The 16307-nt window shown below is 36.8% G+C and overlaps 1 protein-coding gene across 1 annotated transcript in view; it reads left to right on the forward strand.

Moving 5' to 3' along the window:
• The window catches only part of PRKCH (protein kinase C eta), a 278008-nt gene that overhangs the window by 221660 nt on the left and 40041 nt on the right, over positions 1 to 16307 (forward strand). The gene's annotated exons all lie outside the window — the stretch shown is intronic.

The raw sequence follows: 16307 nt of genomic DNA on the forward strand, positions 1-16307 counted from the left end.
TTATTCTTAGTGTGGCAAGACAGGCAGGTCCAACTCAGGACCTCCTGATTTTCTTCTTCTGACATAGTGTCAGACATTTTTATTGCTTGTGTGGGTTTGTTTGTTCAACCCATTGCCAGAAGAAGCTTGCATATCCTTCCTGTGTGGATCACCTGACCAACTATTTGGTTCTTTCTTGAGGGATGAATGCCTGTGGTATAAACCTCAGATTTCACATACTACTCCAGTTGGCATGAGAAATTCTAAAAGTTGGAAGCAGCTCCTGCTGCTTATTTTTTTGCACAGTCTTCTATGGTCAAAAAGGCTTTCTAATTGTGGCAAAATATTTCCATTATCTTGTCTCTTGAAATGTTTATTAATAGCTCTTATTTTTATATCTCTTTAATTTCTAAATAGATCTCTTCATCCCCAACTAGTCACACATCCCTTATAAAAATTTCTTTTATATTTTTAATTTTTTTTCAATTAATAAGCACTTTTTTTCTCACGTACCTGGGGAGAGAAAAACCCTTTTAACATTAGTTAAACAAAATGAATTGGTACATTGATCATATCCAAAAAATGTGTCCTGTTATGCATATTTAGACCATCATCTTTTGAACAGATATTGGGTAGCATTCTCTATCATCAGTCCTTTAGAATCAGTGTTGTTCATTATGCATAAAAATTATTTTTTTTTCCTCAGGGGAGAAGGGAGTTCAACAAAAACTAACACATTAACTGAGCTTGACAATGTATGCAAAGTTCCACGCCCATCATCCCTCACCTCTGCAAAAGGAGAAAGGGAGATAGACTTTCTTCTCTCTTCTCCAGGGCTACAGTTAGTCATCATTATAGAGAGTTCAGTTCGGGTGTTTTTGCTATTCTTTCCATTGATGTTGTTTTACTCATTGTATATACTGTTTTTTCTGTTTATTTCACTGCATCATTTCATTTCCTATACTTCTCCAAATTCATCATTTCTCACAGTGTAGTACCATGCCATTATATTCACGTGTCAAAATTTGCTTTGCCACTCACTCCTCAATTGATGGGAATTTACTTTGTTTCTAGTCATTGAGGGCTACAAAAAATGCTCCTGCTTTATTATCTTTCCACCAAAGTGTCCATAATGAAAGTGACATTAGTGATTTTATGCATTCTAGTGATCCTGATCTCTCTTGTTATAAACACAAAGATGCTGTATCAACACCACAATTAGCAGTTAGTGAAGACCAGCTATGAGACCAGGAATCCTACCTAGCTCCCATCTTGTTAAACCTTCTGTCACTGGTTATAGTCAGTGCAAATTCAGGAACCTAGTAATTAAGACTAGAATGCTACAGTATTAGAGTTGGATAGGATCTTAGATACCATCTAGTCCAAGCCTCTCACTTTACACATGAGGAAAGAGAGGCCCAGAAAGACTCTGATTTGCCCAATTCACATAGCAAATTAGTGGCAGAGTTGAGATTTGAACACAGGTCTCCTGACTTCATAGCCAGTATTTTGTTTTATTTTGTTTTCCACTAGGAGAATGATGGTGATGTTCCCAGCATAAAACATAGCCTTAAACCTGTACCTGAAACTGAACAAGTTCATATTTTCTACCTCTGGTCAGCATACTTTCCTGTGTGCCTCAGTAAATATTCTACTTATTGTTTGCCCACTATGTGCCCAGGTCTCTGCTACATCCTACCACAAACTATAGAAGAAAAATGGCACGTCCCCTGCCTTCCAACAACAGCAGTTCCTCTGCAGTTCCTTGTTGTTATCACCCATCTACCAACCACTAAGAGGCAGGAAAACAATCTAAGTCTTTCTATGGGATGTTTGGGCAACTAGGTGGCACTATGGATAGAATGGCAGGCCTGGAATCAAAAACACTCATCTTCCTGAGTTCAAATCTAGCCTCAGACACCCACTACCTGTGTGATCTTGGGCAAGTCCTTTAACTCTCTTTGCCTCAGTTTCCTCATCTGTAAAATGAACTGGAGAAGAAAATGGCCAAACACTCCAGTATCTTTGCCAAGAAAAACCCAAATGGAGTCATAGAGTCAGACACAAATGAAACAACTGAACAGCAACATGGGGTATTTCCTTCCAGGAATCAATGCTACCTCCAACAGCATGTATAGGACAGCTGTAAGTGGGGTTACTGCTGCCATAAAGGATCATTCAGGTTGTTGGCTGTTCAATGTCTGGACTAGCACTTCCAGAGTTATAGATGGCTCCAGCATCTCTTCTCTTTTCATGTTTTAGATAAGAAGTTGGAGGAAAGGTAAATATCTCTGTTTATATCATGGTGATTTCTCTGGCTAACGGTTTAATTGTATCTGGACCTTTTTATCCATAGCCTTCCGTTAATTCTCCTCTCTCTTACTTGGTCAGTGCGTTTGTAGGCTGAAGGCTGCCAGGTATCTAATGAGAAGTGTTTTGGCAAGCAGTCTTGATCAGGAAGATTTTCTTGGCAAGCATAGAATGGAAGTACTGTGGAAAGCTGCTAGGTAAATTGTGCTGTCTCTGCCAGGGAATTTCAGCCCTCCTGTTCTAGGGGAATTGAAAAATTATTATGAGGCTAGGCTGTCAGCATGATGGCTCATTTATTTGATCATCCTGGGGGGATGTGAGCAGCCTACATACCAGGGACTTTAATGAACCCCTTCTTTCTCCTGGGTCTGTCAGAGTCTCCTCCTCCCCCTCTCCTACCCTCCTTCCACTCACAAGCAAGACACAGCAAGAGGAAATCTCTGGTTCCATTTGTCCAAATGGAACACAGCATAACAGAAGAGGTACGCATACCCCTGCATACACAGAACATGCTGATAACCTTGTTTACATAGAGCAACAGTGAAAGCAAGCAGCCCCTGGCCTGCAGTGGTCATAATTTGCACTGTACTTGCACATATACAGTCTTCTATTTGTTTGAGGTTTTCTTTTTTCATTCCTCTGCTTCTGGACCTCCTTTGGGGAAGCTAGGAAGGAACTATGAACAAGTAAAAGGGAACATCAGAAAATCCTTGGCTCATATTTTGCCCAAGTTTTCTATATTAATTCTCCCCACAAAGGGAAAAGCCAATTAGAAAATAAGTGATCTTTAGTTCAACTAGATAATAATAAACACTCATCTTTCACTTGGTTTCTGTTGTCAAATGGATATTCCCTGATAGATCCACCTCATAATTACCAATTAAAACACCAGTGATGTTTACAATTGATTTTGACTTATATATGTGTTTCAAGATGCTGTCACTTTCAGCCTGAGCCTCATTTTTTTAGTTACTCTTGGAGACCCTACAGCTAGAATTCTTAATCTTTTTTGTACCATGGATTCTTTTGGCAATCTGATCAAGCATATATACATTTACAAAAGTTTAAATCGCTCAGATTAACAGAAAAAATATAGTTGACAAATCTATGAACACAATTACAAAACACAAATAAAGACAGATCTAAACAATTGGAGAAATATTAATTGCTTATGGGTAGGCCAAGCTAATATAATAAATAAAACTACTATCTAAATTAATTTATTTATTCAATGTTATACCAACTAAACTACCAAAGAGTTATTTTATAGAGAGAGAAAATATAATAACAAAATCATCTAAAAGAACAAAAAGTCAAGCTTATCAAGAGAATCAGTTTTTTAAAAAAGGGAAGGAAGGTGGCCTAACAGTACCAGCTCTCACAATATACCACAAAGTGGTATTCATCAAAATAGTTTGGTACCGAATAAGTAATAGGGTGGTTGGTAAATAAAATAGATTAGGTATATAATATAAAGAAGTAAATGACCACAATAACCTAGAATTTGATAAATCCAAAGATCCTAGCTATTGGGTCAGGAATTCACTATCTGACAAAAACTGTTGGGAAAATTGGAAAGTAGTCTGGCAGAAAGTAGGTATAGAGTGACATTTCACATCCTATACCAAGATAGGGTCAAAATGAGTACATGATTTACATGTAAAGGGTGACATCATAAGCAAATTTGGGTGGCATGGAAAAAATTGCCTATGAGATCTTTGAAGAAGGGAAGAGTTAATGACCAAGCAAGAGAGAGAGAGAATATCACAAAAGGTAAAGTGGATAATTTTGATTACATTAAATTTAAAAGATTTTACACAAACAAAAACAATGCAGCCAGAGTTAAAAGGAAAAGAGGAAACTGGAGAAGAGGGGATTTTTATAGCAAGTTTCTCTGAGAAAGATTCTATTTCTCAAATATATAGGAAACTAAGCCAATTTTATAAAAATAGGAGCCATACCCAATTGATAAATAGTCAAAGAATATGAACAGGCAGTTTTCAGAAAAAGAAATCTATCTGTCATCATATTTTAAAATGCCCTAAATTGCAAATAGAAACATGCAAATTAAAATAACTCTGAAATACCACCTCACTTCTATCAAACTGGTTAACATGACAGAAAAGGAAAATGACAAATGCTGGAGGGTACAATAATGTATTGTGGTGCTATGAACTAGTCCAAACATTCTGGAGAACAATTTGGAATCCAGACCAAAGGGCTGTAAAACTGTACATACCCTTTGACCCAGCAGTACTACTTTAATGTCTGTATTCCAAAGAGATCAAAGGAAAAGGACCTTTATGTACAAAACTATTTATGGCAGCTCTTTTTGTGCAAATAATTGGAAACTGAGGAACTGCCCATCAATTTGTGATGGAATACTATTGTGCTGTAAGAAACCATGAAGGAGATGGCTTCAGAAAAACCTGGGAAGGCTTAAACAAACTGATACAATGTGAAGTGAGAAGAACTAGAAAAACAGTGGTAGCAACGTTGTAGGGCTAATTAATACTGGGAGAGCACTCTGATCAATACAGTGATCCCAGAGATTTCTAAAGAGAACTGGTGGACTCTGAATGCAGATTGAAGCATATTCTTTATTTTGCTTGATTTTTTTCTACAACGTGACTAATGTGGAAATGTTTTGTATAACTTCATATATATAATGGGTATTATATTTCTTGCCTTTTCAGTGGGTCAGGGAGGGGAAAATTGGGGATGAGAATTTGGAACTGAAAAGAAAAAAAAAACAAAAGTAATGATTCTTTTGAGGTAGGCCTTGGTATCATCAGATGAGGTAAACTTTTCCACCTATTTGATGGGCATAGAGTTGTGCCAGTAGGTTATTTTAGTTGGGGAAATGCCTGAACAAGCAAGGTTTTAGTATCCTGAGTCCATTTATGTGCAAATTACTAATAGAATACCAATGATTTTTCACTACTGTGTTGGTTTTCTTGAGATTTAATTTAAACTAAGATTTCTAAAGATATAATTTCCACTTTCAGTACTGAGTAATCTTCCCTATGAAACTCCCTTAGAAATCCAAGTCCCAAAGTTAATAATATGAAAACCAAATACCCAAACCCAAAAACAAGTATCACAGTTTCATCAAGCTACTTGTACTAAATATGATCTCAGTATGTAGAGGTAAAAAATTAATTTCAAGTCCACTGGGTAGATTTCAGATTTTTATATCCTTATATATCTATATCTATATGTTGCTTAGTTGTCTTTTGGAAAGAAAGGTTGCTGACTTAAGAGTCAGAGACCTGGGTTCAAATACTGACTCTATCGTTACTATTTGTCTATTATTGGGCAAATTACTTAAGCCCTCTGACCTCAGTTTCCCCATCTGTAAAATGAGAGGTTTGGCTTAGAGCACCACTACTGGCCCTGCCTTCTCTAAGTCTATGATCCTTTGATAAATTCAGCTGCCCTTTCCATGATCCATTTGAAGCTTGACAAAAGTGATATACTGGTTTCTGAGGTTAGCTGACAGTAAGACAAAAAAGCTACATCCCTGAATCTACATAAACCCCTAAATAATACCTCTTCATATGTAATGAAATTGACTTTAAAGCCACTGTGTGATACTTTTAGGCCAAACAGATCTGATAACACTCACAGTAAAAAAAAATCCATACTCAGCTCACCACTTCTGTTAAGATGACACTAAGGATTGTGCCCTAACTGAAGAAAACCATACCTGAAGTCCATGAGTAAGCCTCTGGTATTTCAATGACTTTTCACCAGTTTTGATACCATCCATTTGACTTTGAATTTCATGCTTGACTCAGACAGTAAAACCACAAATTGAACTGAACTGGCCTTGTTTCACAATGAAGTTCATGATTTTTTCTTCCCTAAAATTCCCCCTTTTCATCAACTTCAGCTTTTCCCATTTGACCTATCCAGTTCCCTTCTTTAACATACTTTGAAATTCTGTTAAGAGGACAGCCAATTGGTCTTTTATCTCTTTCACAGTGAAGAGATTTGTTGGCCTTTCAGTTTCTCTAAAGACTGCACAAAACCAAATTATTTTTCTCTACCTTAAACAAAATCCCGAGTGAAAATGTCTTGCATGATAAAACCCTTAATAGGATTGTGTTTTGGCGTAGTACTGCAGTAAGTTCATCCCAGGGAAATTATTTCTATTAGTTTCCTTCTTTTATACAGTACTCATTTCAAGAAAAGTAAATGGTGGCTGGGCTTGACTGGGAAACATTGTACAGAAGGCTGAAGAAAATGTTGCATTATCAAAGGCGGCCCTTTCCTTGATTGGTCTTGATTTAACTATTTTTGTTGTTATTGTTATGAGGAGTTGAATGAGATAGGAGAAGAGGGAAAATACTTGGAAATGATTATGATATTAAAAGCAAAAGTCTTGAAAACAATTTTTCAAAATTTACAACTTTAAAACAATTGTTAAAGGGAGTTTTTATCCTAACCTAATAAATACATATTCCTACAGCCATGTGATTCAGTGAGCAGAAATCTACAGGTAGCATGTGACTTTACTAATTGTCCCTTAACTTTGAGCTGCCCAGAGACTCTCAGTAAGAAATGATCCTTTGGGCATTCCAGGTGATTTATGGACATACACATACACACACACATACACATGCACACGCACACACAGATATTCTGAAAGTAGGACAGTTACACCTACAACTTTTTCCATAACTTACCTGGAAAACTGAACTTGATTGAACCACATGCTTATGCTACTAGTGAAAAACTGCAAAGCATCTCAGAGAGGGGGCCAACCTTACAGTAAAAAAGATCAGTGTTCAAATCTTACCTCTGACACAATAGCCATGTGACCATGGGTAAGTCACTTAACCTCACTCTATCCCAGAAGTCAGCTATCTAAGACATTAAGGTATAGATAATTGATCTGCTGATTGGTGATTTTCAATCATGGAGGTGAGGGGTGGGGGAGGGGAATATTATCAGACTTGTAGTGTCCCACATCTGTTAAGAGTCAAAGGATCATAAATGTAGAAGGGACCCAACAAGGTCATCTTTTCTGACTCCTTTTAAAGATGAAGAAATTGAGGTGGTGAATTGACTGCCCAGGCATTCTGACTCTAGGTCCACTCCTATTTTCATGATACCATATACTATTTTGCCATTCCAGAGTGGTTGATAGTACCTGCCCTCATAAAAAAAAAAATTCCATAAAGTTCTTAAGAACCATGATTAAAGATCTTTAACAATTAAAGACCTTCAACAACCATCATCCTGTGACATAAGCAAGAATTTCCCAGTAATAAAAAACTTGATGCCATAACTTTTTAAAGATACATCAACCATAATGAAGTGAAGGTATATATTACCTAATATTTTAATAATTAATATTTTTATTTCTATATTATTAAATATAAAATTAATCAAATATAAACTAAATATATTAATCATAAAATAATATTACATAATATTCTATATAATTATATTTTAGCATAATCATGTTTAATTTTTAGTTAATTATATATCATTTAATTAAGTTTTAAACAATATAAAATTATAATTATATAAATTAAATATAACAATTTTAGTAATATATTACCTTATATTTCCATGGAAATATAATAGTAGCTATCATTTATAGAGTACTTTAAGATTTACAAAGCACTTTACATATGAAAGCATTTTATATATGAGATCTCATTTGATCCTCACATCAACCCAGTGAGGTAAATGCCATCATTATCCCCATTTTATAGAATTGCCCAGGGTCATACAGCTAACTAAGTGTCTGTAGCAAGATTTGAACTCAGGTCTTCCTGAATCCAAGTCCAGTGCTTTATCCACTGTGCCACCTATGATATACCATATGATGATATAACATGTCAGAATATTCAATTGGGGCAGTTAGTTCCTTAGAAGTAATCTCATAAATAGGCAGTCAGTCAAAAATAATACAACAAAGTTTCATGACTTTACTGTGGGGTTGTCTTATAGTATAGGTATGATGTTGCTATAAAACTGGTTTTTCAGTGGTTTTCCTATTGCGTTCAACTCTCCATGACCTCATTTGGGGTTTTCTTGGCAAAGATACGGAAGTGGTTTGACATTTTCTTCTCCAGCTCGTTTTACAGATGAGGAAACTAAGGCACAAACAGAGTTAAGTGACTTGATGAGGGTCTCACAGCTAGTAAGCGCCAGAGGTCAGATTTGAACTCAGAGATGATGAGTCTTTCTGACTCCAGGCCTGGCACTCTACCTGCTGTGCCACTGACCTGCTATAAAACTAGATGCAGCCTTATGCAGAATGTGCCTGGACCTCATTTTAAGTGGCCTGTCTTATTCATTCTTGCCGAAGATGTATTCTACCTTTGCTACTTTTCTTCTCTTACTGTATGAACTGGTTCTTAAGCATTAAGCAACCAGGCATATTATTTGTGTCTTTATAAGATAAACTAAAGACCTCATGCAGTATTCTACTAGGTGGCTCTCAGAATGTTTCATAGAGAACACAAACCAAATTGAAATACTGAAACTTCTCTGTCTTGAGCTACTCAGGCGCCTCAGACCCATTTATTAACTATTTTAATAGCTCAAGAAACAATGTACTCATCAGACATCTAAACCATACCTTTCTACACTCCCATATTTGGGAGCTTAAATGTATGCAAGCTTAGAATGCATGTCAAAAGTTGCAGCTACCAATGCCTGGCGCTTAGTGAGCTAATGAACTGTAAGCCCTTAGCCTTTTATATACTTTATTTGGTATTTCATGAGCTAAGACTACCCTGCATGAACTTGTACTTTTCATTGTTTGGCACTTGTTACAGTTAGTAGCTTCCAAATTACATGTTAGTGTAGGAGGCTAAGTAGCAACAAAGCCAGGATTTTTATTTAAATATTTTCACGCTAAATTCAAGAGTCATGGGGTATATTTTTTAAATTTACCTTTGGATCCCTATTATCACCGTGTCCATTAATGACTGTGTAGCCAGTGATTTTGTATAGCCAAAGAACTTTATACTTTCTGGGTACGTGCCATGCAGAGGCAAAGTGATCCCACTGAGAGGTACTCTGTCTTGAGTTTTCTTCCTTCAGAATCACTCGGTGCTAAAAAGTGCTTCATTTCATGGGATGCTAATTGTCCAGAATAAATTTAGGATTAGGAGTATATGGACAAGATTCTGTGCCTTCAGAAGGGGCCAAGGGAGGAGAATACATTCCAAGTACTTTGGACCTTTTACATTGTTCATGTGTGTCCAGTTAGATTGGTTTGAGCGCATGATTCTAATAAGCTGATCTTGCAGTTCTCATCCCCCACAGTTAGCTTTGCTTTTTTTTCATGGTCACCAGTGGCACTTAACTTTAACACCATTCTCACATTTGTGAAGAGTGTGGGTAGATGAGAATAACTAACTGCTGTTTTCAGCTCAAAGGAGATGCCCTTTGGAAAATGGCATCATCCTTTTATCAAAGGACAACATGATTTTCTCCATACACCAGGAGCATGCTGGTCAATATTTAACAAGTGGAAAGGGAAGGAAGAAGGAAAAGAGAAAGAAAGAAGATGCATGACACACTTTGAAGTCTAATTTGCATTTTCTCCAGTCACTTTCTTAAGTCCAGACCATAGGTTCCCAAGTGAGTGATACCACCCCATGGGGGCACTGAATAATTTTTTAAAGGGGGTGTTAGGCCTAATAAGTTTGGGAACCTCTAGGCAATCAACAAATCAATAGATCAAGCCTGGATTTGTAGTGTTTGCTAATGTCTGATGTATAAATACACTAAATGTTTAACAATCAGCTCTTGAACCCCTAAAGTGACACTAGCATCCCCTGTATCTTTATCACCACCACCCCCTCTCCCATATGGCTATTGATAGTAATTTTGTGTATGATTAAGAGTTTCACTCATGGATTAGTGAAAAATGAGGAATGGGGAAATTTCTGTGTGTCATACCGCACTGTATCTTCACATAGTATGGAAAAAAAAAAGGGATTTAGAGAGTGATGGAAGTCTAGGGATAGATTCCTCAAGCCCAAATTCCCCTTTCCTTAGAGAAAAAAAAAAACAGCAAGCAGACACCTGGGTTTGATTTAAAAGGAGTAGAGAAATGAGTTGCTTAGTCAAGCATGCAGATGCCTAGCTCACCTTGGAGTTAACCACAGATACTTGTTTCCCAAAGCTCAGATCTCATCCCTGCAATGTGAAATGGAATAAAAAGATTTTAATACGTTCCCCTTGGTCTGTGCCAAGAATAAGCTGTTGCTTAAACTGTGGTAACTTGTCTTTTTACCTGAATTTGTCACTTAGGTTGCCAGTAGCCACAACCCATATTACCTTTAGCTTTGACAGTGAACTACTTACCAAGGCTTGCTTGATGTTAGCATGGCTGCCTCTCAATTCCTACCTTCTTTCAGGACACACTGCCTTACTGGGTCCAACGAGAACCATTTCTTCTTATGACTAGTAGGCCAGTACATCTTTATTCTTAAAACTAGACCCAGCCCTAGGCAAATTGTAATTAAATTTGCAGTTTGGTGTTCTTTATCTCCCATGTTTCTACTCTTTCTTGCCTCTCCCATCACTTTCTTTAGGCTTCATCTCCTTCTATTCCTCTCCTCCCCCCCCCACTCCCACTCCTCTGCCAATCAAAACAAGAATTTCAGGGAAGGGGAATAGATATTAATCTTCTATAGCATAGCATAAATAGATGATGTTTCAAGTCATCTTTCTCCCTTCTTTGCAGATATAGGAAGGACAATGGGTATGGAATATTGTAGACTGTCATATTTCATTGATAATGTTGATTGGATCTGCTGAATTGCTTTTTTCCCCTACTTTAAATTTTTTTTTTTTACAAGAGATGTGTGGCTTTGTAACAGAGGGAGAAAGGATATATTTGGAAATGAAACTCTTACCCATACACAAAATTATTATAAATAGCCATTTGGGAGAGGGGTAGTGGTGATAGGGATACAGGATATGCTAGAGTCAATTTAGGGGTTCAAGAGCTGATGGTTAACTTTTTAGTGTATTTATACCTCAGAATTAGTATAGATTTCAAGTAAAAGATAATCCCCCAAAAAAGTTTTAAGAAAATCAAGTTTAAAAAATAACGCTAAGGTTGAGTCACTGTCAGATAAGATGTTGAGTAGAGGTTGCTGATATAGGTATTAAATAAGGTAGTTGCTAATATAATTTCCATTTTAGAGATGAGGAAACAGGCTGGTTAAGTGACTTGTCCCCAGTCATACAGCTAGTAAGTATCTGAAAGAAGATTTGCTCCCAGGTTTTCCTAACTTCAAGTTCAGCCCTCTGTTCAAAATATCACACTTCCTCTGGACTGAGTACTTGAACTGAAGTCAAGAGGATATGAGTTTAAATTCTGTCTCAGTTATTTGCTAGTTATGTGATCCTGAGCTGTGTATGAGAATCAGGTGAGATAATATGTAAAATATTTTGCAATCTTTGGAATGCCATTTACATATTATTATTATATAACAATGTGGTGCTTCAGGATCATCAGATCATAGATTGAGAGCGAGAAAGGACCTTACAGGCCATCAAAACCAATCCCTTATTTTACAGACGAAGAAAGATTTGAGAGTTATCTGTCTAAGTTTACATGGCTAGTAAATGTCAAAGGTTAAGATTTGAACAGTTTCATATTCCTGACTCCAAGTCCCAAACACTGCCTTTCGAGGTCTAAATTTGTGTTGTCCTCAGGCAATGAAATGTTTTGGGGACAACTCTAGACCTGGGAATTCTTCCCAAGGCCAACGGTCAGTCCCTCTATTTCCATGGATAGAGAGGATTTCATTTTGCAACTGATGTTCCTCTAAACCAGGTTTGGGTAATGTCACTAAGCACAGCAGATCTTTATGAGCTGACATTTAAGACAAAGAATTATTTTATCTCCCAGCAATCCACAGTTTGTTCTTGCATCTTACCAAAGTTATGGAGAGAACCCATATCAATTGTATAGAGTCAGCAGTACCATTATCATGTATTAAATGTCTGCTACAACTTATAAGCCCCTCTTTCCTTCTCTCTCTCTCTCCCTCTCTCTCCCTCTCTCTCCCTCTCCCTCTCCTTCTCCCTCTTCTTCCTTTTCCTTTCCTTCTCTCTTTTTTTCTTGTGTTTCCCCTTTTCTCACTTCTCTGTCCCCTTTCTCTCACTGTGCAGACTTGAATAGTAATGGAGGGGTTGGGGAGGGATGTATTTATTTTCAGAAAGCTCTTTATGTGTAGTATTGCTCTCTGGTCACACTGCCATCTTCAGTGAGTGAGATGAGTGAGTGTCAACTAGAGCTCTGTGAAGGTCAGTTTAGTCATCTTATTCTGCTTGTTTCCCTGTGTATGCTGGAAAGCCACCTTATTCTGGAATCACTGCTATCCAGTATGCCTGCTATAGCTACCTCTGAATTTTGGGTAATATCAGTAGGAGAAAGAAGGAAGCTCAAATTTAATCTTAAGAAAAATAAGTTAACTTTAAATTAGGTAGGATAGAGTGAGCAAATAAGACAGTTATCCTGTGAAGAGAAACCCCCAGTCTTTCCTTGATCTTTGCTGCATAAAAAAAACTATCAGGAAATTATTCCCCACCTCTTCTGCAGCCACCATTCAAATTACTATGGTGTTACACCAAAAAACAAGCTAACAATGATGTATCAGCTGATTGAGCTTTGCCCTTACCCAGCTAGCTCTGGAAGCAATGATGCCTGGAAAATAGGATCCTTTCTAAGGGGTTACAAGGGTGAAAGTCATTCTGAATTAAGTTCTTGCAAATTCCCCTGATCTGTACCACTCCACAGGACAAAAATGAGGAAGTCCGTTCTTTGTCAAGGTGAGGGGAATGATCAGTCACTTCCCACCTCTTAATTCTATACCTCTATCAGTTCTTTCCCTGGATGAAGATAACATCTTTTTTCATATGTCTTTATTTTTAATTTGTGTATTTATAATAGTCAAAATGACTTAGTCACTCAAAGTCATTCTTAAAATAATATTGCTGTCACTATATACAATGTTCTCTTGATTCTGCTTCCCTTGCTCTTCATCACTTCCATTCAAGTCTTTTCATAACTTTCTAAGGTCATTGAACTCACGATTTCTTTTCAGCAAACACACATTTGCTCAGTCCCAAGTTCTTTGTTTACTTTAATTTGATAACACATCAAGAAAACAAAATTACAGTGACCAGTTCTGAAATTTGGTGGTTCCTAACCCATAGTTTGAGTTTATCTACAATCTCTCCCAGGATCCCATTTGTCTGTGCTTTGTCATCCAAAGCACAAAATGTGAAGTGCCCATAGGCAGATCGGTACACATGATGACTTGATGTTTGTGACTTTATCTTTCTGGAAACCTGCTCTTGGAAGCATCATCCTTTCCTCCTTAATTCAAGATTTGCCCCTTGGGACCATTAGCAGGAGTGTACTTGGAAATGTTTAACAGCCAGTTCTCTGGAAAATGTGAGCAGGACACACTTTTAAGTTTAATCTGCATTAACGTTTCCTCCATCCTTAAATCTAGACAAATCAACAAAACAATAAATTAAACCCTGATTTGTAGAATTTGTAGCAATAATCAAAATGTAAATGCTCACACTAACAATTTAATAGTTATTCTCACAAGTGCCCATCTGAACTATTTCTTGCAGACTTTTAGATTAGGTTTTCCTGTTGGTTGAGGAGGGGCTCCAGTTTTGAGGTCCCCACACTTGAAGGTCTATACCTCATAGTCTTTAGGCAATCCAGTGGGTTGAGAGGGCTAAAGGGGGAGTTATCCCAGCCCATGCTGACTTTGTAGACTTATCATAAACCAAATGCATAGGGCCCCATGTGCATGACCCTAGAGGTTACTGTTCTCTCCTTAAGATCACTTACAAAGCGCAAGAATACAATAGAGAAGTATACATACATATGTGCATGTAAATATATATATGCTGTTCAGACATTGCAAAATACACCAGTTGCTTGATGTAGTATAGAGAGTTAACTTTGGAGTCAGAGAGATCTGGGTTCAAGTCCTGCCATTTACACACACCAGCCATGTGACCCTGAGCAAGACATTTAACCCCTTGGTTACAGAAGCAACTGTCTAACCAAGACTCTTAGTTTCAGAGCAGTTGCCAGCCTACTTAAGTGGAAGTAGTATCCTTACTAAGAGTTCGCTGTACTACTAAAAACACATCCAGACCCAACAAAAAAATATGCGATGTTGCAATCAGGTATGTGTGTTTAAAATCCCTTATATAAGAGGATGCGCTTGTGTTTGATCGGAACTCAGAATAAGTGATTTGGTCTGTAATTGTTGTATGTATAGCATCTCAATTGATGTAACATCTACAGATGACTTGTGGTCAGTCACTTTATTGTGTCTGTCTCTTCATAACCCCATTTGGGGCTTTCTTGGCAATGATACTCTTTGACATTTCCTTATCTAACTCACTTTTTAAATGAGGAAACTGAGGCCAACAATATGAAGTGATGCCCATGGTCACACAACTAGTAAATGTCTGAGATCATATTTGAACTCAAGAAGATGAATCCTGATTCCAGGATAGACACTCTATCTACTGTGCTACCTAGATTCCCTTTACAGATGACTCTCTACCCTTAATTCCTAAAGGTTAAACCTCAATACAAGTGACCTACTAAAAAGACATATGACAAATTAGTATCACAGATTGGAAGGGACCTCAGAGGTCATCTTGTTCAACCCTCTTATTTTGTAGTTGAGGAAACTGGGACCTTTTGAAATTATAATTTACCCAAGGTGAGGTACTAGAGGCAAGCAACAGAGGCAATAGATGGTAATGGAAAGATCACTGAATTTGGAGTCAAAAGACTAGTGTCAGAGTTCTGACTTGTTAGCTGTATAACTTTGAACAAATCACATAACCTCTGTAAACTTTATCTGGGGAACAAATGGTTGTTACCACCTATTTCGGAGGGTTGATATGGGGAAAGTATTTCATAATCTATAAAATAGTATTTAAATGTGAGCTGTTATTATCATAGTGACATTTCAAAAAACTATCTAAGAATCATAATTTAGTTTTTAAAAACTTGGTAAAATTAGATATTTATTTCCAATTTCATGCAATATGCTACTTTTCAGTAAACTCAAACTGGTTTAATGATCTAAATATATTTCTTTAAAAATAAGAGACTAGGAGAAAAGGGGATTGTATATTTATCTTAATTGTGAGGAGGATGAAAATGTTAATTACTCAAATGAAGTTGAAAACTGGATCAGTTGAAGGCAAAGAAAAAATGAATTTGCAGGACAAAAGCAACACCTTTAAAATAAAAACAGAGAAGACATAGGGAAGATATATGTAGTAAATATAAGGATCGCTATTCAGAATTTGCAACTCATGCATATCTTCTTTAAGATTAATATACATTCACCAATGGAGAAAAAACTTTATTTGTAATAAAAATTAGAAATGATTTCTATGTCCAAAGATGGTAGGATATAGCTAGATAAAGTAAGACAGATTAATATAGTTATGAGTCAAGATGCCATAGTCAATAGAGAGGTGGCATTGGATTCAGGAAGACATGGGATTCATGTCTTACCTTGACACATGTTGGCTGTTTGACTCTGGGAAAGTCATTTAATTTCTCTCTGTTTCAGTTTTCTCATCTGTAAAATGGGGGTAATAATAACACCTACTTCCCAGGATTGATGAGGATCAAATGAGATAACTGTTAAAGGCTTTGCATAGTGTCTAGCACAGAGTTAATGCTATATAAATGCCAGTTGTTGTTGTTTATCCTATGAAAGAGATAAGTGAAATTGGCAAATTAAGAATCATATGTACCTTTACTACCTTTATTTAAAATAAAGGTGGTGGTACTTCATGGGCATAATCAATATTTTTTGAAATTTGAAAGGGGGCACAGGACAAGTGCATGGTGTTTTTTGATTCATTTTATTTTGATAAGATGTTCCAATGTTTTTTTTTTTTTCTGATTTACCAAGATGTAAATAATGTGGAGGTTGCAGTTGCAATTTTTACCCTAGAGTTCA

This window comes from Notamacropus eugenii, chromosome 1 (assembly GCF_028372415.1).
Source record: "Notamacropus eugenii isolate mMacEug1 chromosome 1, mMacEug1.pri_v2, whole genome shotgun sequence".
NCBI lineage: Eukaryota > Metazoa > Chordata > Mammalia > Diprotodontia > Macropodidae > Notamacropus > Notamacropus eugenii.